Source organism: Canis lupus, chromosome 6 (genome assembly GCF_003254725.2).
Source record: "Canis lupus dingo isolate Sandy chromosome 6, ASM325472v2, whole genome shotgun sequence".
Lineage (NCBI taxonomy): Eukaryota > Metazoa > Chordata > Mammalia > Carnivora > Canidae > Canis > Canis lupus.
In genome coordinates, this window is record NC_064248.1 from 57,643,741 (window position 1) to 57,665,000 (window position 21,260).

General features: G+C 43.9%; 1 protein-coding gene and 1 long non-coding RNA gene across 11 annotated transcripts in view; one reads left to right on the forward strand and one right to left on the reverse strand.

The window, feature by feature from the left end:
• LOC112640896 (uncharacterized) overlaps positions 1–4,664 on the reverse strand; it is a 69,163-nt gene extending 64,499 nt beyond the window's left edge. For both annotated transcript variants that reach the window (XR_004816896.2, XR_004816895.2), the window contains exons 1-2: positions 4,524–4,664; positions 3,417–3,463 (exon numbers count right to left, since the gene is read on the reverse strand). This is a non-coding gene — a long non-coding RNA (uncharacterized LOC112640896). The remainder of the gene's footprint in view (positions 1–3,416; positions 3,464–4,523) is intronic.
• Positions 1–21,260, forward strand: part of ZNF644 (zinc finger protein 644) — a 175,696-nt gene that overhangs the window by 148,371 nt on the left and 6,065 nt on the right. For 3 of the 9 annotated variants that reach the window (XR_007411503.1, XR_007411506.1, XR_004816891.2), the window contains one exon: positions 1,104–5,291. The exons of 2 other annotated variants lie outside the window; for them this stretch is intronic. The gene's annotated coding sequence lies outside the window, so the exon portion shown is untranslated. Of the gene's footprint in view, positions 1–1,103; positions 5,292–21,260 lie in introns of those variants that run through there. 4 more of the 9 variants (XR_004816889.2, XR_004816893.2, XR_007411504.1 and 1 more) reach the window with 2 other exon arrangements.

Genomic DNA, 21,260 nt, shown 5'->3' on the forward strand with positions numbered 1-21,260 from the left:
CTAGTGGGCAAAATTAGCTCTAACCCATTGGTAATTTAGCTCAAAAAGAAACAGCTCTCGCCTCTGAAGAATACAGAGTGATGTTTGAGAATTTTGAAATGATTAACTAAGGAGAAAAGGATTTAAAAAACAAAACTAAATAGTGATTTCCCCCAACATACACTCAAGGCATGTCTGCATTCTTTTCTTTTCTTTTTTTAAAGGTTTTATTTATTTATTTGGGAGAGAGAGAGAGAGAGAGAGAGAACAAGCAGGGAGAGCAGCAGGCAGAGGGGGAGAGAGAAGTAGGCTCCCTGCCCACCTGGGGAACCCGATTTGGGGCTCGATCCCAGGACCCTGGAATCATGATTTGAGCCAAAGGCAGACAGTTAACTGACTGAGCCACCCAGGTGCCCCCTGCATTATTTTCAAGGCTTTCTTTCTACCAAACAAATCAATTTGGGTAAGCAGCAGCAGTCTGAGTTGTATCCTAATTTCATCTATTAAGATTTTTGAGAGGGCAGCCCAGGTGGCTCAGCGGTTTAGTGCCACCTTCAGTCCAGGGCGTGATCCTGGAGACCTGGGATCGAGTCCCACGTCAGGATCCCTGCAGGGGCCCTGCTTCTCCCTCTGCCTGTGTCTCTGCCTCTCTGTCTCTCTGTGTCTCTCATGGATAAATGAATTAAATTTTAAAAAAAAAAAGATTTTTGAGAGCCAATATATTTTGGGTTAATCCCAACTTTTTTTTTCTTTTCTGTGAGTTTGTTTTATAATAAATATTTTAAACATTTCTTTATCAAAGTGCTTCTCCTCAAATATTTTGTCTAAATGGCATATAGGTTCTAGTTGGCTAATTTGGCAATGCTAACTCCCATTTTATTTAACATCCAAGACTAGGTATCGAAGCCCTATCAAATTGGGGTCATTTAAGAAAAACACCCAGGAAATGGGCTTCTTCTTACATATACCTAGTGAGATTTTGAAACACTATTGTCAGGAAATACAAGCAATCCCTGAAACTTTCTCCCTTGGGTTATCAGAGTCCGAGACAATTGATGACATTACATTGGTCGTTCATTTTAGATTCGTGGAGCCTACAAAAATCAATAGTTTTCCATTATCAGGTCCAGCTGGGTCACTAGCCTGTCAATGAGCTGTTACAATTGCTGTACAGGGGTGAGCCTGACCAGTCAATTGCTGCTGACAAGAGGAAAACATGCTGACAGCCACAGGAACAAGTCAGAACACAGATTTGCACTTCAGTTTGCCATCCAGAGAGACTTCGAGCAAGGCCATTTTCAAGACATGGAGCACACTCTGTGGGAGGCTGGGGGAGGGGCTACCCCTTGGTTTTATGGCACAAGTGCCAAAGGGCTTGTCCTAGCTCCATCCAACCATCTCCTGTAGAGGCTATGTGTGGTCACTCTCTTTGTTAGTAAGAGGGCCTATACCAGCCAGAGTTGTCCCTAAATACATCTTCTATCCTACAATGTACCCAGGGTAAGAGTGGGAGGAAGGAACTCTGCCTTTAGTACCACCAACTCAGATGGAATCATACATATCTTAGAGAATATAAAAACTTAAAAGAAGACATAAGTGGGCCAAAGACACCAGATATAAACAGATATGACTAAACCTGTTGCGAGCAAGTATCGACTGGATGACAAAAGGTCCTCTGGTGTTGATATATAGGTTCCCTTGTTTCATAATTATATCATTTATACTTTGATCTCAACTTGAGATACTTTATTAATCCAAGCATCCCTCATTGGTGTCTCATTCACAGCCACTCCACTTAATGCAATGAATAGCCAGGGGAACTGAGTTCTACTTGCCCTACCTATAATTAGGAAGTGGGGTATAGAATGGTCAGCTTCAAAAAGTATCTTAATTAATTAAAAAAAAAAAAAAAGTATCTTAATTGCCTCACATTAAAAAAATGGAGACTGGCTTGCCTCACCTACTGTATCACAAGGTTGTCAATGAGATTCAAAATGAGATCAATTGAGAGTAATCTCTGTCCAATGAAGTGACTGTGTATTCCTGTGTCTCTTGCTCTCTAGAAACTATCCATGCAGGACAAGTTTAAAAGCAAGTGGAAAGAAGTCCTTCTTTCTCCAGAATAATTCATGTTTGGTCTAGACAGAATGCTTTTCTTTTTTAGTTGAATACTATGAGTAATGTATCACACATTCCATCATGAGTGAAAGCCAAAATTTAGAGGAGAGCTCTGAAGTCTTACTGGGTTTGGTGGCTCTCTGTAGTTCATAGAGAAGAGGACTGAGATGCCAGCAGAGTAGACACACATGGTCTGGGTTCTCGCATGCTGAGGAGTTTCTAAAGCAACGGGGAGTTTGTGCAGTGCTCTGGTCTCCTCATGCTAGTTTTATTTCAGACATCAAACTTTTAAGCTCAAAAGATAAATATTTTGAATTTGTTTCAATATTATGATTTTTAATGTTCCACTTTTATTAACATCTTTCAAATATTAAATTCTAGCCCTTTTTTTAATGCCTCCAGTCTTGGGATGGATTCTTTTGGAAGTCAACATTCACTTGTGTTCTATCATCAAACAAAACTGGTAATCAACTGTATTACTGGAAGCCAACTAGCTAGGCTTTTCTTCTTCTTTTTTTTTTTTTTATTACACCACCAAAAAAATTCATTTTCTTTAAATGAGTTTAAAAAAAAGTAGTTTTAACAAGAGCAAATTTGCTAGTAATTAGATGAACCAGTTTTATGTCTTCCAGCACTTGGAAGCATGAAATTCATCAGAATTCTCATAGCATTAATTAAAAAGAATTTATGTTTTTTTAATAAAATGCTTCATGTTTTAGCTCCTTTATTCCTCCACCAAATGTGATTATGTGGGGGCTGAAGGGAATTCAGGTTAATATGTTGACACACTTAACAATGCAGGGTCATGTTGCACAATACGCTTCACTGGTTTGGTTCAGTACACCCCTTGACAGGGCCTAATCATCCCCTGCCCTAAAGGCAGAGGGAAAGAGAGGATTTTAATTACTGCTCTGTATGCAAGTTTGCCAGCATTAAATTGAGACATAATTAGGCCTCTGAATTTTAATAATTGTCCTAGCTAATTGGGCAGACAAGTACGTTATGCAGCATGGCGTGATTAGATAATTAGTATTTCCAAATGACAAAATTGGGCTCTTGATTACAAATTCTACATGAAGGGGGAAAAAGGTAACAAGCAGATCTTTACAAGTCTATTAAGGGAGAGTTTAACGATGTTGATAATTTAAAGTCCATTAGGAAGCAACATTTCATTCTCAGAACTGGGGGTCTGGGACAAGGGCCTCTGGCCAACTCTGGCTCCCACTTAAGTCTCCTCCCCAGGGTGCTATGATTTCTCTGGGGTCTGGTCATACACCCCACCCCTTACTTCCACCCCAAGCCTAGCAGTCATCACTGACCTTGGATAAGGTCTCTTTGGCTAGACACCAAATGGCAGGTGACAACTCTGAAAAAGAAATCATGAGATGTAGGAAGCAGAGAACAGAAAAGAGGTAACCTACCCAGTCAGGGTATATGTATCTATCGTATCTTTCCTTTGCAAGTGACTGTTCTTTCATTCTTCTCCCAGAACCACTTTCATTGTGTCCTCAGCTCCTCTAAAATCTTTATATGTAAAATCTTAAGTCAAAATCTTAAATTTTTGAGGTATTACATTATTGGGGTAAAGAGCATGGGCACTGGAGACTGACCTGGATTTGAGATCATCATTTACTAGGAGTATGCCCAAATTTACTTAATGTTGCCAAATCTCAGTTTCCTTACTGGCAAAACGAGGAAACTTCCCTCATAAGTTTGTTGATAGGATTAAATAAGATAATACATATAGGGATCCCTGGGTGGCGCAGCGGTTTGGCGCCTGCCTTTGGCCCAGGGCGCGATGCTGGAGACCCGGGATCGAGTCCCACGTCGGGCTCCCGGTGCATGGAGCCTGCTTCTCCCTCTGCCTGTCTCTCTGCCTCTCTCTCTCTCTCTGTCTCTGTGACTATCATAAATAAATAAAAAAAATTTAAAAAAAAGATAATACATATAATATAAAGCACAGTGCCTGGCATAGAGTTAGTGCTCAATAAATATTAGCCATTAATTGCAAATTAAGTCAATGACCTCAGAAGCTACAAGGTGAAGGTGCTGGGTCTAACTATGCTCTTTACTAATTCAAATGAGGCCAAGGTCCCTGGTTCCTTTGCTTTGTAAGAGAGGAACATGGTGCTCCACTTATGCCGGAGTTCCTTTACAACTCAAATGCCCAACCAGATTTCCTTTCTGTCCATTCTTCAGAGGTTGGCATTGCAGGCAAGCCCGACCATTCAGAAATCATGGGGGCAGTTAACCTAAGAGGAATGTGTTCTTAACTCTGCATTTTACCCTACCTTGTGACTCACTCTTCACAAATGTCACTTTATTGCCCACAGAGGCATACTTCTGGCTGCTAAACTTTGCTCACAATAATGAGTAGGTTGCTTTAGATTAGGTGTTTCAAGCAAAAGGAAAAACTGAATACAAACCAGAGTCCCTCTAAAAAAATGATTAATAGGTGGTTGGTTGGTGGATGAGAATATGATGATAGCTTGTTACAGGAAACTCAGAAGTTCCGGATGTATATCCATCCATGTACACTCATTAAGGACGACTATAAAGAAAATAACAATGTCTCCACAGGTTGGTCAAGACAGTCTACCAGACTGAATGAGAATTTATGACTTTCTCAAGAGTTTGTGCGTTCTGGCAGAGATTCCAGTTCGGAATGCAGCGTTCTCTCTGTGGGTAACCTGTGCGTCACTATGGCATGATCTCTACCGTACATAACACCTAAATATCAGACACAAGAAGATAAGGCACTTAAGTACAGAACGCAAGCATCCTGCTGGAAGCTTAGAAGGGAAGAGTAGGATATTTTCCTGGATGGGAGTAAAAACAGAGACGGAGAAAGAGTGAGGACGATCCTTACACAATAAGGAAACCAGTCCTCTTGGGGCTGTGAGTCTGAGGTTCACAGCGACCCTGTTCCCGGGGTCACGCGAGCGGCCTGGAGAGTTGGTGCAGAGCTCTCGCCTCACTGCACTTCCCAGATGCCAAGAGGAAATGAAAATATCACCGTGGGCAGAGGGTGGGCGAGGTAATAACTGTCATAAGATTTTCTTCTTCCGCCACACAATGCTAGAGCTTCTGTCCCGCTCTTTTTGAAGAAGTACGTTTATGACTGATCGCTCAACACCTTGTTGGTTCTGATTGCAGAAAACACACCTTATAAATATATGATAACCATCCTGTAATAGAGAGTGTGACAATTTACTTCACAGTGCGTTTCGGGCTGCTAATTGATCGTTTCAGTCCAGGGACGATTTGGAATAAATTATACCCATCAAAAGGATATCACAGCTCATTTTGGTGGAAGGCTTTCCTTGTCGCTTCGCGTACGTCTTCTGGAGGGCGGACGGCACCCGCGGGCGGGGAGGAGGGGAGGGAGCCGGCGGCGAAGAGGAGGCCGGCGGGGCGGGGCCGGCGGGGCGGGGCGGGGCGGGGCGGGGCGGGACGGGGGCCGCTGGGACGGAGCGGGACGGGGGGCGGGACGGGGGCGGGGCGGGGCCGGCAGGACCGGACGGGACGGGGGGCGGGACGGGATGGGGCGGGGCCGGCGGGACGGGGCGGGGCCATCGGGAGCGCGCGCCCGCGCGCCCGCGCCCCCGTCAGCTGCAGGTCCGGAGCCGGACGGTAGAGGCCTCCCTTCTGAGGAGGCGGCGCGGCCGCGCGGGGCCGGGGTGAGCGCTCCCAGCCGCGCGTCCTTCCGGACCGGGTCCCTGCGCGGCCCGACCCGGTGCGAGTATTCCCCACCCGCGGTCCTCCTCCGCAGGCGGCGCCGCCCGTTCTTTGGAGGTGAGAGCGTCGGCCGGGCCGAGGGCCCTGCTGGGGGGTGCTCCGGTGCGCCGGGTCTCCCCCGGGCTCGTCGCCTCCCCAGGGGCGTGGGGTGGGGCGGGGGCGGTGGGCGCGGGAGCGCGGGGCGCTGCTCTCTGAGCCCCGGGAGCGGGACCGCCGCGGCCCCGTGGGGGGCTTTGTGTGCAGCCGGTGGGCGGCTCGGGTGGCCCCGCTTCTCACGCCGCGGCTGGGGAGGGGGCTCGGGGCCGACCCAGGCTCGGGGAGGGGGAGCGGGGAGCCCCGCCCGCCGCAAGCCCCGGGGGGGGGGCGGGGAGCGCGAGGACAGGGCGAGTCGGGCCTGCGGGCGACGCGAGGCCGCGCGGGGGGCGCCGCTGCCCCAGGTCGCGAGGGAGGAGGGGGGCGCCCTGGGGGACGCGGCCGCCGCGGAGGCCCGAAAGCCTCGGTGCCCGGCCTCTGACCGCCCCGCAGCCGCATCTGGAGCCAGTCGCGCCCCCAGACCCTCGTCTCGTTTTCATTTCCCAGCAAAGTGTGTGCGGTTGCGTGGTGGTCACGGAGAAGCGAGACCCAGAGGCCCCGCCCTGGATGGGATTCATAATTGGAAAGAAAAAAAAAAAAAAGTTTTTCCTCCTGGGATCGCAGGCGCTCGCCTTTCTGGACTCCCCGCCTCGCCCACGAGCCCCCCAGGCTGCCTTCATTCTCCGCCTAACTTGAGGCCCTTCAGCGCACACGTAGCACACCCCTCTGTCCCAAGTGCTCAAAGTCGGGGCGTCGCGTGGTGTGCTTAGTTGTTTAGTCCTCTGTCACGCTAATACGTTGTGTCGATCTAGGGCACGGACGCTTCCTCGCAGGCGATTTTGACAGCAATCATCCTACCAAGCTATTATGAAGTGTGATGTCAGTGCGTTCTGCAGGACGGATAATGTATAAGCCAGATCTTGACACGCTATCTTACAAGGAAGCAGCTGAGACCATCAGTAAGAGTCATTTTAATTCACACACCAAAAATATTTTGTGTTTGGTTGACATCTTTCAAAATGCTGAAAGAGGTAGTAGCATTTATCATTTTGTAGGTATTTATCAATATAGTCACAGAAGTCCCCCTAGGAAGGAGGAGGATTTTTTTTTTTTTGTCTTATCTTACTCCTATTCTGTCGTATAAACCGAGGAACAAAAATGTGTCCTATCAAATAGTCCATAGTAAGTCAGTGAGAAATCTCTATTTAGGAGGCCAGTCTTCTAAAACTGGAATGATTGGAAAAGTGAAGAAACTAGTTGTGTTTACGCCTCTGTTGTAAAAGAAAATCATCTGCTAGCTTAAATAACAGACCATATGCTCTTAGCACAAGTGCTGGGTGTGTGAAATGATCAGTTTATCTCAGGTACAGATGTCAGGTAAATATTCTGTAAAACTCCAATCTTAATGACTACTTGGGTATTACTCTTGGGTATTAAAGACTGATTATATCAGGAGTCACTTAAAGCAAGTGATTAGGTTCAAAGTATTGCTAGGACCCTAATGAATGAATTTGGAAATCTGAAAGTGATCCAAATCTAAGCAAATGCTGTAGGCTTGATATTATATAATACAAATTATATTTACATGGACCAAGTCCTGTGGGAGGCAGTTTTACGGTGGACTCCTCATGTGTTGACCTGAGATATTTTCTTTTCCTGCATTCATTAATTCATCAGTTATTTATTCATTATTTGTTATAGGTCCTCCATTTCACTTTGCCATTGAACAGGATCTCCATAGGCAACTGATAAATAATTGTTGAAGTGTAACTAGAATATGTGTATCTTCCCTTGTCTCCAAGATAATATTCCAATAATAATATTCCTTGAATTTCCTTGAATTAAAGAGTTAAAAACTGTGGCTTTTCATTTATACGAATGAAAAATTGGATTGATTACCCTCAAGTAGTAAATCAAGGAAAGAAAAATTAGAAGTTAGAGTTTTCTCCAGCTATGCCCTATACCCACATGGTCCCATGTGTTTTTTTTTTTTTCCCCTAAGACTTTAAAGACAAAGTTTAAAGGACTTGCATGATTGGATGGGTTCATTATATTCTTTTAATTATTTTAGAACTTAAGGTTTTCCTTAAAAGGTCTTGCTCCATATGTGGTGTGCTGGACTAGCTGGTTTTATGTGAGTGAAGGCTTTATATTTTTAGTAAAAACCAAACCACATAACCCTTTCCCCTGCAACCTGAAGAAAGAATTGCCTACAGTTAAGTCAAGGAAACAAACATATCTCAAGTAGTCACAGGTATACCTAGTTAAAAATCATTTTCATTGGTTTAATAGAAAAATATACCCAGTATGTTTATCCCAATTTTTTGTAGTTTTAATGTTTTTGTGGATAACACTTGAAATAGTTAGAACAATACCTAGATCCTTGAGTATCAAGACATTTTTGTGTGAGATATGTAAGATGTACCTAAAGAACGTAAGATTTTGTGAAGTACAATAATATATATGTATATATATATGTGTGTATATATATATATATATATATATATAAAGATTTTATTTATTCATGAGAGAGAGAGAGAGAGAGAGAGAGAGAGAGAGAGAGAGAGAGAGGGGCAGAGACACAGGCAGAGGGAGAAGCAGGCTCCATGCAGGGAGCCTAATGTGGGACTCCATCCTGGGTCTCCAGGATCACGCCCTGGGCTGAAGGCAGGCGCTAAACCGCTGAGCCACCCAGGCATCCCACAATAATAGAAGATGTTAAGAATAATTTTATCTTTAACTCTAAAAGGTATGCTGTAGGGCTGAAACTATGTAACAAAGATATGAGCATAAAGTAATAAAATCAATCATACCAGGACTTACACATATATTAGTGTGTTTTTATCTGGCTAGTCATCTTGGAAGTTGGTCACTTATTCCAATGATACATGCATTGCTGCCATTGATCAAACCTCTTTTAAAAGGAGCTCTTCATTAGGCACTGGTTTTCAAAACAAGGCACATCTTGTTAAAAAGCCTGGGAGGCAGTAAGTCATCTCCCTTTAAAGACCTTCAGTGCCCTGAAAAGTAAGGGGGGGTATGTGTGATTAAATCAGGGTAATATAATTTGGGGTCAAAACAATCAGAAAGACAATTAGATGGCTTTCTTTAGCAGCGTTTAAAATAGTTCTAAAGTCATTATACAAACATTGTTTGAATAATGGCAGCACCATTGGAATACAAGTAGCTGCCAAGGGACAGCTTTAAGAAAAGTGCTCATTTGGAGCTATACATTCTCTTTGATTGTCAATAAATTATTAATTTAACAGTCATATACATGTATAGTACATTGTATACAGTCATATTCAGAAAGTTGTGTTGTCAAGAATTTGGTTGATCCACCTTTTATGAGAGTTCAGTTTTGCTGCTATGATTACAAAAGCTGTTAAGTTCTAGAATATGGAAATGGGTAGAAAAAATTCAAGAAGTCATAGGCTAAAATCAGAATTGCCCTATATAGTTCTATAGAATTGATGCTCCACATTCCTTGAAATATAAAAGAATCATACTCAGTTAAGAAACTAGGGATCCCTCGGTGGCGCAGCGGTTTAGCGCCTGCCTTTGGCCCAGGGCGCGATCCTGGAGACCCGGGATCGAATCCCACGTCAGGCTCCCGGTGCATGGAGCCTGCTTCTCCCTCTGCCTCTCTCTCTGTGTGTGACTATCATAAATAAATAAAAATTAAAAAAAAAAAGAAACCAAAGAAACCAAACTTTACCTAGGTATTCTATTTTGTGAGCAAGGCATTTACCATTAACAAAAAATTCAGTGATCCTTAGAGTGTAGGTTAAATGTCACCTGTGGATCGAAACACATCATTTTTAGTAGTTGGTTCTGAGTATAGACCCCAAAGTAGATGTGTTGTAGAGCCACTGTGTACTACTGTAAGTTAACAATATACTATCAAAATATAGAACCATGAAACTCCTCACCCAGTGAATTTAAACTCTTGTGATATTCAAGACAAGAATTTGGGAAAGGGAATAGAAAGACAAGGAAAAGAAAAAGAGGGAGAGGGTCAGAGGTAGGTCATGGGACTTTTGAATTATAATTCATTGAATTCATTTGAGGGAAGAGTTTATAAGTGCTTTCCACAAACCACCAGCAAATAATTTAAAATCTGAGGGAATAGTTCAGATTCAACCCCAGCTGAGACTATATGGAGAACCAAGAAAAGCAGAAAGAATGTAATTAGCTGAGTAGGAATTTTTCTACGAGTTCAGATCTAATACCTCAGTATTATATAAAGGGCCACGGGATCATTAGTGATTAGCAGGGATCCGGATCATAATGATGAGAGATCAAGGCCAGGGGACAAAGATGAAAGAGCCTTCCTGCTTAAACTGAATGTTGCAAATGCTGGTGCACTTACATAGGGAAGGTCAGCCAGCACTTAAAGAAGTAGGGCAATAGTCCCAAAGCAACAAATGTGTTCCTCTCTTTCACCCCAGAGTTAGATTGGATATGGAGATTAACCAAGCTTGAGCTGACACAAAAAGAATGTCCTTATTTCAGCCACTTATAAGGCCTGGAAATTTGAATCCTGTCTGCTTTAATGAGCTTGGATATTGCCCAGAAATTGGGGAAGGGAACCTGCTGGGTCCTGGATACCAGGGTTACATACCCAACTAAAAGGTCAGTGAATAAGGTGGACAGATCCAATTCCCGATCTTTTCTGGGTACACACTGGATTGTTTGTCCACTAGGTAGACAAAATAGCTCCTAAATTTTTTAAGCACAAGGGAGTATTAGATACCCAGTATACACACAATAGATATGACCATTGTGGAAGAACAGGTGATATGATGTTAGCCTTTGTTTGTTTGTTTTTTGTTTTTGTTTTTGTTTTTTTTTTTTGGAAATGGATAGCCTAATTCTCATGTCTGCTTATCTTCTATAGATTTAAGAACCATCCATATATTTCTTACTTTGAGTCTTCAGTTATTGTCTATAGTGTTTGTAGCTTCAGGATTGGAGTGGCAGGCTCTTAGTATGGCCCCAGGTAGTTGTAATTGAATTCAGTGTAGTTGGTGTAGTTTGAAGCCCATTTCTTAGAGAGGCTCTTGGTTTTAGATTTACAAAGTTCACTTGTGGATCCAGAATATAGAAAAGGTGGGAGATTGCCCTGAGTATTGGGAAGTATCATATGGCAGAAGGAATCCAGGGCCAGGAGTGGGGGACCAGGTTTATTGTGTACCAATTGTGTTACTTGAGGCAAATTCTAGTTTCCTTCTAGGCAAAATGTATATCATAATAACCTGTTGGATCTACTTCAAAAGGTAGTTTTAAGCCTTATCTGAGATGGAGTAAATGGAAGGACTTGGCTTATTAAGTACTGTGCAAGTGCAGTATTTTGTGTGCCACTACATATATTTTGCAGGTAAAGGTAAGGGTTATAGGCCTTGAGCTGTAAAGATATTTAAACCAAAATATAAATGAAGATGGAAACTTGCCTTTGGGAACTTGGGAGAATAGAGTAGTTCTCGCATTGATAGTAGAAACAAGTGAATAATACTGTTATTCCTTCATAAGAAGTACTATTCTGTTGCCAGAGTATTCCCTTCTGCAAGAGATTGATTGATTGATGGATAGATGGTTGGATGGTTTGATTGATTTATGAGAGAATGTGCATACATGGAGGGAGGGAGAGGGAGAGAGAATCTTAAGCAGACTCCGCACCCAGCTTGGAGCCCAACATCGTGCTCTGTCTCTCGAGCTCTATCTATCTCTTGGCTCTGAGATCATCACCTGAGCCAAAATCAGGAATCTGACAGCCTGATTGAGCCACCAGGCTCCCTACAAAAGATTTTTCAAAAATTGCTTCCTAAAGGGGCCTCTAGGTGACTCAGTCAGTTAAGTTTCTGGCTCTTGATTTTGTCTCAGGTTGTGATCTAAGGGTGGTTAGATTGAGTCACACATAGAGCCCCCATTGGGCTCTGCACTCAGCAGGAGTCTGCTTGAGTTCTCTTTCTGCCCCTCCCCCACTCATGTGCATGTGCTCTCTCTCTCTCTCTCTCTCAAATAAATAAATCTTAAAAATAAAAATGCTTACGAAAAACCTGTTGGATAGAAAGAAACCAGCCAGCTTGCTTAATACTATCAAGTCCAGATTTTCAGCAGTGGCACTGAAGGTATGCTCTACATAGGAAAAGTAGCCAGACGTCGAGGCCTTGATTCTTGTACTCACAGAATTTCTTCTTTGAGATTTCATTAATTCCCATTGCTACCTTCATATCTTAGGGGAGAACAAAAGCTGGCTGGAGTTCCATATTTTGGCTTAATTGGTCAGCTATAAACATTTTTAAGCAATTGTTATTCTTCCTACAGCAGCAACCCACTTTTGCTGCAGAGATAGCAAAACCTCCCCCAACCCCTTGCAGGCCATTTTTTAAAAAATTAACTTTTGTATCTTTTTTTCCCCCTTCTTTCCTCTGTGTATTTAAAAGTTAACAGAGGCTTCTGGGGAAAGAACACTTTGCCACTCTATCTCATAGAAACACCAGTACAGATACAGGCAGCATCACTGGCTCCCACCAACATGGGCATGGCTCCAAGAGAGGATGGGGGAATGGAAGGAGTGGTTTGGGATGTTATGGAGTAGTATACACTCATATTTTCTTCTGTTGAGTTTCAGAATCTGCCCTACTAAAGAGTAAAAACAGTGCCCTTTGTCCGAAGTCATTGGTTAGAGGGATGTTTTCTGGAGGTTTGTTGAATATCTTCCACATAGTGATGCTTCATAAATTCACATTCTGTGAGGCACAGTGTATCTGAGCCAGTATAGTATATTGGGGCATTCGATTTAGACAGTCTGTTTGAATACCATATCTAATACTGACTTTCTGAGTGACTTGGACAAGTTTCTTAATCTCTCTGAGCCTCAGTTTATCTGCAAAATAACAATAATACTAGTATTTACTTTTTAGGATTGTTGTACCTGAAGTGTGTGCTCAGCAAATGGGAGCTATATTATTAGGCTCTGGAGAGTGAGGGAAGATTAAAAAGAAATTTCCATTTTCAAGGAGCTTACTTACACTGTGGTTGGAAGTGACTGAGTAGAAGAAAACTGACAAGACCATACAGGGCAGAGAATAGGCATGACATGAAGGTGCTGCAGATAATGAAGAGTTCAGCAGTCTGCCAAGGACTAGGATGATGAAAGATTTCAAGATAGAGGTGGGAATTCCTCTCTGGGATTTACAGTCTGGGTGGGATTCAGGTATGTATGGTGCAGTTGAGAAGGCATCCCAGATGGCAAGGAGAAATACTGATCAGAACACAGTATATTAGGGGTGGGAGTATGCCAGAGTAGAAAGTGAACCAGCTTTTGAACCAGATGGATAAGCTTAAGCCTATCTGTGCTGTGAGATTTTGATTGGACAAGTATCTTAATTTCTTTAGTCTCAGTTTCTACAACCTTAAAATGGGTACAATCATCTCATTGAGTTGAAGGGATTAAATAAGATGTTTGTAATACCTAACATGGTACCTGGCACTTCACAAGTATTCAATAAAATGAAGATAATCTGTGTGGTATTTACAGAGGACAAAGGGAGGGCTGTTTGTCTGAAGAGCTGTCTTGCCTTGTGTAGGCTAGTCTTGGAAAACAAAGCAGAAATGTCCAGTTAGGGAGAGTGGAGAGGAAGCCTAAAGGCCAAATTAAGGAGTTGGGGCTGTTACAGGCTATCAGAGCTATCAAGGGCTTTCCAAGAAAGTAGGAGTTTAGGGTGGTTAATATCAAGGCACTCTGAAATCTGTTTTGGAGGAAAGAAGCTCACCTTGCGCATGTAAGGTGACAGGGGTATAGATTAGGATAGTGGAAGGGTGACCAGCCCTGGTCATTGTGGTCTCTTGAAAGTTTCTGTCATAGAAGGAGCTAAGGACTAAACATGTGGAGTTAGGGAGCCTTTGTTTTGTTTTGTTTTGTTTTGTTTTGTGGGTAGACAAGTGTCACTTGTCCAGAACAAAATTAGTATAGATCCATAACTTTGGAAAATAGAACTCACTCAATATTCAGGGACTATAAAAGGTGGTAAGTAACTTTAATACTAAATAACCCCTAGAACCTGCTTCAGCTTAAATAATAGCATTTTTTAAAAAGCTCCTTTCCCCTTCCTATTAATGAAGATGAGTGTGTGCCTGTCACTGGTTTCCAGGAAGGTATATGTACAGATCATTTATAGCCATATGAAGTTTGAGGTTAGGATTGTAGTGGCATTGGGCTAAATGAGGAGGGTGGTGCTAGCAAAATGGTAATTTTGATGACTTTACTTGGTGACATTATGATTTGGATGAGAAAATTCTGTCCTTTCCCTGGGGTTTAGAAGTGATTTAATTAAAAACACAAACCTAGGAAATAGTTTTGGATATTAGGGGATTTATTTATGTTGTCTCTCATTTTCTCCTCACCTCTCTCTTTTTTTCCACCCATTGCATTTTTGTAGTGGGAGTATAGATGGTAGAGCATGTATTTCTAAAGGAAGTCATACTGATTATATGGACACCAGTTTTTTAAAACTGAGGAAATTGCAACCACCTATTACTGTTCAATGGCAAGCCTTAAACATATTAAGCAGGAAAGGATAACTGACCTACCATTGATTTCCTGAATTTCACTGTTCTCTCATTCAGAGGGCAAGGGCAACATGGTGCTAATAGCTCTGGGGTGTCTGGGGTGTCATAGGAGTTAACTATAGCCAAAGATTGCATCCCTTGGAAGGAGGATGCATATGCCAAGGGGATTGTGCACAGTGGTTGACAAACACAGGAAGGGAATAAATGACCAGGGAAAATAGAGGCCCTGGGCGGTTAGAGGCAAAATAAACTGGCTTAGTCCTATTACTTCTGAGCAGGGGCAAAGAGTGTATTTCCTTTCTCATCTCTTGAGTTTATTTAAATTATCTGTTGGGGTAGGGGTGGAAAGAAAGCATGATTTTATAAGGCTGATTAATGTTAAGATTTAGACATGTAGGTTATATCCAGGTCCTAACACACCTTTTCACTCCAGCTTAGAAACCGAAGACTGCAAAATAAACGTGTTCTAAGGGAAGGAAGGGGAGAAAGCAAAAGACATGTCCCTACTTTTTATTTTAATGAGTGGCGTTTTTTGAATATACATTATTTTTGGATTTTTTTATATCCATGCCACCCAAAGAGATCCTCCAAAGTAGCTCCTGGCTAGGGAGCTTGAACCAGGGGTAAGTGGCATTGGGCACAGGGTATTCAGGTTGCTGTTGTCATTAATTTTGCTGAAAGACCCTAATCAGAGACCAAGTCTCCCCTCCTTGGTGGGTGGCCCTGATCTTGGAATGGGCCTCCATGCAGATTTCAGCCTTGCCGCCTCCTCCAATCCTTCTGCCTTGTGCTCCTGCAGTGGGACCTCTCTCTCTCTCTTCCCTTTTTTTTTTTCAATTAAATGAATTAATTACCAGGCATTTAACTTTTTGCCAGACTCTTTCATTATGCCCTGAGTTGTTGCTGAGCGGCAAAGGGAAGTAATAACATTCGCAGTGAGGGGCAAATCCTGTTAATGAACAAATTAAAGTTCAAACAGTGATTCAAGTTCACAACCTCTCCATGGCTCTTCTCTTTAATAAGAGTTATACATGTTACTTTCCTGCTCTTTTCTCCCTTTTATTACTTTTTAAGCTTTTCATCAACACTGCCGGGGCATATTTGAGGCTCCCAGCCTTTCAGCCCTGACAAGGACTGGAGCAGTTATAATCCTATCTTAATTTGGCAACTTTTGTAAAACACATAAAGGGCCCAGGGTTACCTTTGGTCACCAGGACCTGGTGACCATATAGTTTCCACCTCCTACCAGGGCTCTGTGAGTTGCTCCTCTCTCTGTGCATTCCTCCAGCAGTCAGGATCTGATCACTCACCCTTCCCACCCGTGGGCACTGCTTTACTGAACAAGTAAGGCTGAGGTGCAACCGAGCCCTTGCCTCTCTCTATTCTTCTTCTGTCATCCTCTTCACCTGCCTGGTTACACTGCTAGGGAGAAGGGGACTCAGTAAGAAGAGGGAGGAGTCTCTGGACTGAAAACTGGGAACCTTTATGGGGAAAAGAGTTTGAGGTAGGAAGGATGCTTGATCCCTTCCTGACCACCATTATTACCAAATGCTGCTAGCTTCGCTAAGGGGGCCATGCCTGCAAAGGTGCTGAAAGGCCCCAACCTTATTGGCTCAAACCAGAGCAGGGCAGGGGCCTTGTGGGAAGGAGCCTGGGGAGGTGTCCAGTGCCTGCCTACTTCTCCTTTTTTATCCCCTCCCCATACTATGGATTGCATGGGGGCCTTTTCCACCTCCGTGCCTGGCTTCTCACCACTATCCCCTGAGCGTGGTGGCTTGATATAATCACCATGACAACTGCAATCTACGAGCATACACATAATAGAGATGAAATAGACAAAAGATTAGCATGCCATGAAAAGTACAATAAGTTTCTTATTTAGCATTTAGATAACTGTCTTTCCTTCGGAGCAAGCTTCAAAGTTGAAGCCAGTTTAGACCAAGAGGATTAATTCTTTCTCCCGCATGCTTCATTGAATCTCTCATTACCAAACTTTGTCTGTATTGATGTAAGATTTGATTGAAGATTAGAGCATTTAGCAAATCTTGCTTTTCTGCATGTATCAGGTCCTTTCAAGCACGGATCGCAGTGCCCAGTGGTCAATACCCTTACTTTTATCCAGTGTCTGCTTCATTTAAACTTAATCAACTCCATCAACGAACTGGAACAGGGAAACGTCCCTGCGGTAAGAATGTTGTGCTTTTGTGGGATAATTCTTTGCTCTTTCCCGATCCGTTGCCGTTAAACCTAAAATTGCACTATGATGAACTTTTTTTTTTTTTTAATCAATATGATAATGACAATTGGGTCTGAACGCTCTGGTAGGAAGGACTTAGACTAGAGCTGAATCTGGCTTCCATCACCAAAACAACTTCTGGTCCTACGATAGTCTGCCTCCTTTTGTTTGTGGCTTTAATACCTTTTCTTCCCTGACATTGAATATTGCTCAAGCTGGAAAATGATGCATCTTTGTAGGGAAGGCTCATATGTCACAGCCAGAAAGTGAAGCAGACCGATTGGTTGTGTGAATTATCTGACTTGCTGCAGTGAATTATTTGCACTGTTTCCCTACCTAGTCAACAAGTTCCTGAGGTATAGTAGAGATCAATCAAAACTGACAGCCCGCATGTGAAGGCTTTACTGTGTAAATCTGGCGCACTCATCCTGGCCATGCCGGCCCTGGCATCTGTATATCATTTTTATACTGCTACCAGTAGAGCAATTTCAAAAGTATTTGCAAGGAAAATGCGTGTCCCCATCTGTTCCTAGAAGCATAAATGTGCCACCTTCAGAGGGTTTTCACTGGTAATCATATCTTTAATGATCAACAGACTAGTGATATATATTTTTCCATAAAATGGGGTTTTTTTCACTTTATTGTGATTGGCTAGAATAAATAGCTTTTCCATATGTTAGGGAGATAAAATATAAGATTAGCAGAGGTCGTTTGTTGGATGGTAAACAAAAGAAACAATTCATTCCAAATAATCTTTGAAAAGAAGCAATGACAAAATTAAGTTGCAATAACAGAGCATCTGAGGCCCCACATCAGAAAACAGACCTTGTTCCTCCTTGGAAAAGGAGCCGTTTAAGAGCAGAAACTTAGAGTCTTCTAGAGGACTCTGGTGGCTTATTTTCATGAAGCAGGGGAGGGAAGGAGCAGGGTAAGAAGGAGAGGCTAGAATAATACTTGTTTTTTCTATTTCTAAGGTCATATTTCCTATTCCTTTACTTTTTAAGTTTATTTTTCAAATTCCCTTCCCTTTATTTTACTTGCAATTTTCCTGTCTTCACTGTAGCACCCTCAGTAAGTTGGTGGGTAGTGTGTTCATAAAGTAGGAAAATGCCATCCTGCTGAATTTCTCTTCAGGCCTACAGGGAGATGGGGATTGTTTGTATACTTAAAAAATTAAAAGGCTGGCTTCCTCCATGGGAGATTTCTCTTCTCCCATAGAAAAGGGTGACTTTGGAGAGTCAGGTACAGTACCAGCTTTTAAGTGAAATTCCAGAGCCATGCGGAAGGTACCTGAAGATAGCCAAGACCCACCAGGGAACCCCCAGGGAGTGTTCATAGCAATCTAATCCCACCTGTATAGGTTATGGTCTGAAGATACAACCAGGCCCTTATCTGCTTCCTCTGAAACACCTGCACCCATAATCTCCACACTCAGCACCCATTTCAAATGCACACACTCTTAGTTCTGTAGACACTGTTAGCTCTTGGGGAAATTTGGAAACTTCTCCAGGATCTCTGTGTAGAGGTTTCCACTGCCTGCTCAGGAATCTCCAATTCTATTTTGTTCCCAGGGTTGGGAGAGAATCTCCTGTTCCACAAAGGACTGACAATTGTAAGATGCCTGGATCTATCTAAACAATGTCTTCAGCCTCCAGGCTCTCCAGAAAATAGGTGTAGAGATGTTTACACATGTTTTCTGTAAGTCAGAGTATTGAGAATGACAAGTTGGGGTGGAGGTTTCTCTATAAACACTGAAAGTAAGACTAGTTAGTAAGTTAACTGTAAAGTGGATTCTTATTTTACCCCCTTGGGACAATGCGGGGGGGGGGGGTAAACTGTCTTTTCTGTATGTTACCCACCCTACCCACATACTCCACAGAATTTTTTTTTTCTCTTTCCAAGTGCCTGCTGTTCTCACTGCAGCAGGAATGTATGAGTATTGGAAATATGGTCTTCAGGTTGGTCCCAAGCAGAAAGTCTACTAGCATCTTAGACCTAACTTGTGTTAATTTCCTGGGCCCAGTGAGGCTTGGAAACAGTGACAGAACAGTAGAAAAACAGCTTACCCACATCTCTGACCAGAACAGGATCAGAAAGCCACCATCAAAGGTTTTCTTTTAAAATTTCCCCCTTAATCTGAGAAACATAATCTTCTAGGCTAGGTTGCACATACTTAGGCATAGACTGTATAGGACACTTACAGGTAGATCCTATTTTGCTTGATCTGAAACCAGATTTGCTGTAGTATTGCAATTATGACTAAAAGAAAGGGAGGTCACACTTGTGGTTGCACACTGTATTGTGATTACACTGCAGATCTGCAGTCTTCAGTGAGTTTGCTTGCCACAAGGGAATTCTGGCATGTGTTGTGTTTGAAATGATTTACACTCATTTCAAAAAATTGAATTTCCTGATATCTATGTATTTTAGTTTGAGACTCATTTTGCATTGAATTTTTCTGGGTTGTTTTCATAAAATGAAGTTAAAAAAAAAACTCACTAACTGATTTTATGTGGGAGAAATAAATGTATGATGTTTGCTCCGTCCCTTGTCTAGGAGGATGAGGCTGTTACTACCACACATGGGACATTTCCCACTCTGTCTTCTTGTGCCCAGGGGTCCTGTCCAACCCACAGGCCTCCTCCAGGAATGTTGCTGTCCACACTGGAGTAGAAGACGCTGAAGAGCTTAGTATTGGGGCTCATGTTGGCTGAGGCTCTGAACCATAGAACTGCAGGCATCCAAGTTTTTCCTAAACCCTTGATTGGAGCCCTTTCTAAAACACAGTCTTTTGCTGCTTCAGAATCACAGATCCTCTACACTTGCATATCCGTGGCAGAGATGGAAGTCTTGACAACTATAGGACAAGTACTGCAAATTTTAAAATTTGGGTGAAAATTACTTGCAGCAACAATGGTCTTTCCCTCCACAGCCTCACTACTACCAAGGAACCTCATCAGTTCAGGCTTACTTCACTGAAAATGTACTTAATTCCAGAAAAACTACTAGATACCTATATGTAACTGCTTTTTGTTAGCCAATTTTATGAAAACAGCCCTTCCACCTTAGAATATTGAACCTAAACTCTAATTCAGATATTTGAAAATATATGCAGTGTTAATTTGCATGTAATATCATGACCGTAGTATTATGCATAGTATTTGGTTTTTTAGATACCCCTTAATAAGTCAGGGTGGGGAGGCAGTGTGGTATTTTGAAAAGAAATTCCGATTTTAAAAATAAACTTAAGGAAATGCCTGTTTTGATTAAGGAAAATAAACCTAACTGATCGTTAAGGCAAAGTGAACTATTAAGATTTAGTGTCAACAGTCTTTAAGTTAAATAACTGATAAAGTGCCACTCGGAGCTTAAAAATGCCAAGATGTCTAAAGCTACCTGAAAATGAACAATTTGGAGGAATTGAAGTTTCTTTTTTGTTCTCCCTTCCTCTGAACAGCATGCTTGCAATACTTTCCAACACTCTTGGCTTTTATTAGGAATTTTCACCTTGTTCCAGAAGGAAACACCGGAAAAGCAACTTGTATAGTTAATAGCCTCAGTCTAAAGAACGTTATTTCTGGGCAGAATTTCTACAGTCACCCTTGTCTGTAAACATTTGTTAAGGGGTGTATTTTAATTTTAAGTCAGAACAACTGGGTTAAGATGTGGAGAAGACGCTGAGGGTCCCTATGGGGGAAGGGGCAAGTGAGAGGAAGCTCAGTCAGTTTTACTGTGCGCCAGGACTACCGCAGGCAGCAGTGTGCAGGCAGCCCTGATCTCTACGCAGTGCTCTCCTCGCAGGGCAGGACGTTGCTTCACACCTTGGAGCCCTTCCGTGGCACAGGCTGCAGGTGGTCGCGGAGACCTCGGTCCTTCCAGCTCCTGTCCGCGGCCTTTGGCACCTTCTTCCGGGGTTCCCCTCCCCCATCCCCACGCGGACGCCGACGGACGAGACGGCGGATTGAAGAAGCCCGCCGGCCGCGCTGGGTCGGGTCGGGTCGAGTCGAGCCGCCGGCTGCACGGGGGCGGGGGGGGGGGGGTGGTGGCCGCTCTGGGCCGCGCGCTCCGGGCCACGTGACCCGCGGGCGGCGCCCGGGGCCGTCGGGGGGAGACGCGGGGCGCGCCTGGGTCGCCGCGGGCCCGCCGCCTCCCGCCAGCCTGGCCGCCAGGGCGGAGCGCGGCGCCCGGGTGGCCCCAGGAAGGCGGCGTCCCCCGGACGACGCGCCCCCGCGGGCGGGGAGCCGCCTTTCTCCGCGAGGGAGGCTGGCGTGGGAGCCCAGGCGGGCCCCCAGCTGCCGCCGCCGCGCGGGGAGGGGGGAGCGGCCGCGCCTCGCCGGTCCCCGGGGCGCCGTCGGCCCGACTCGGCGGGGACAGAGGCCCGGCCGCCTCCGTCAGACGCTGCTTTCCAGACCTTTCCGACCGGACGCCCTGGGCGAGGCCTCCCCGCGGTGGCCGCCGGGCTGGAGCGGGGGCGTTGCGCCTCCCTGACCCGAGGCCGCCGGCCCGGGCGCGCGAGCCCTCCCGGGGCCGCTCCCTCCGCCCC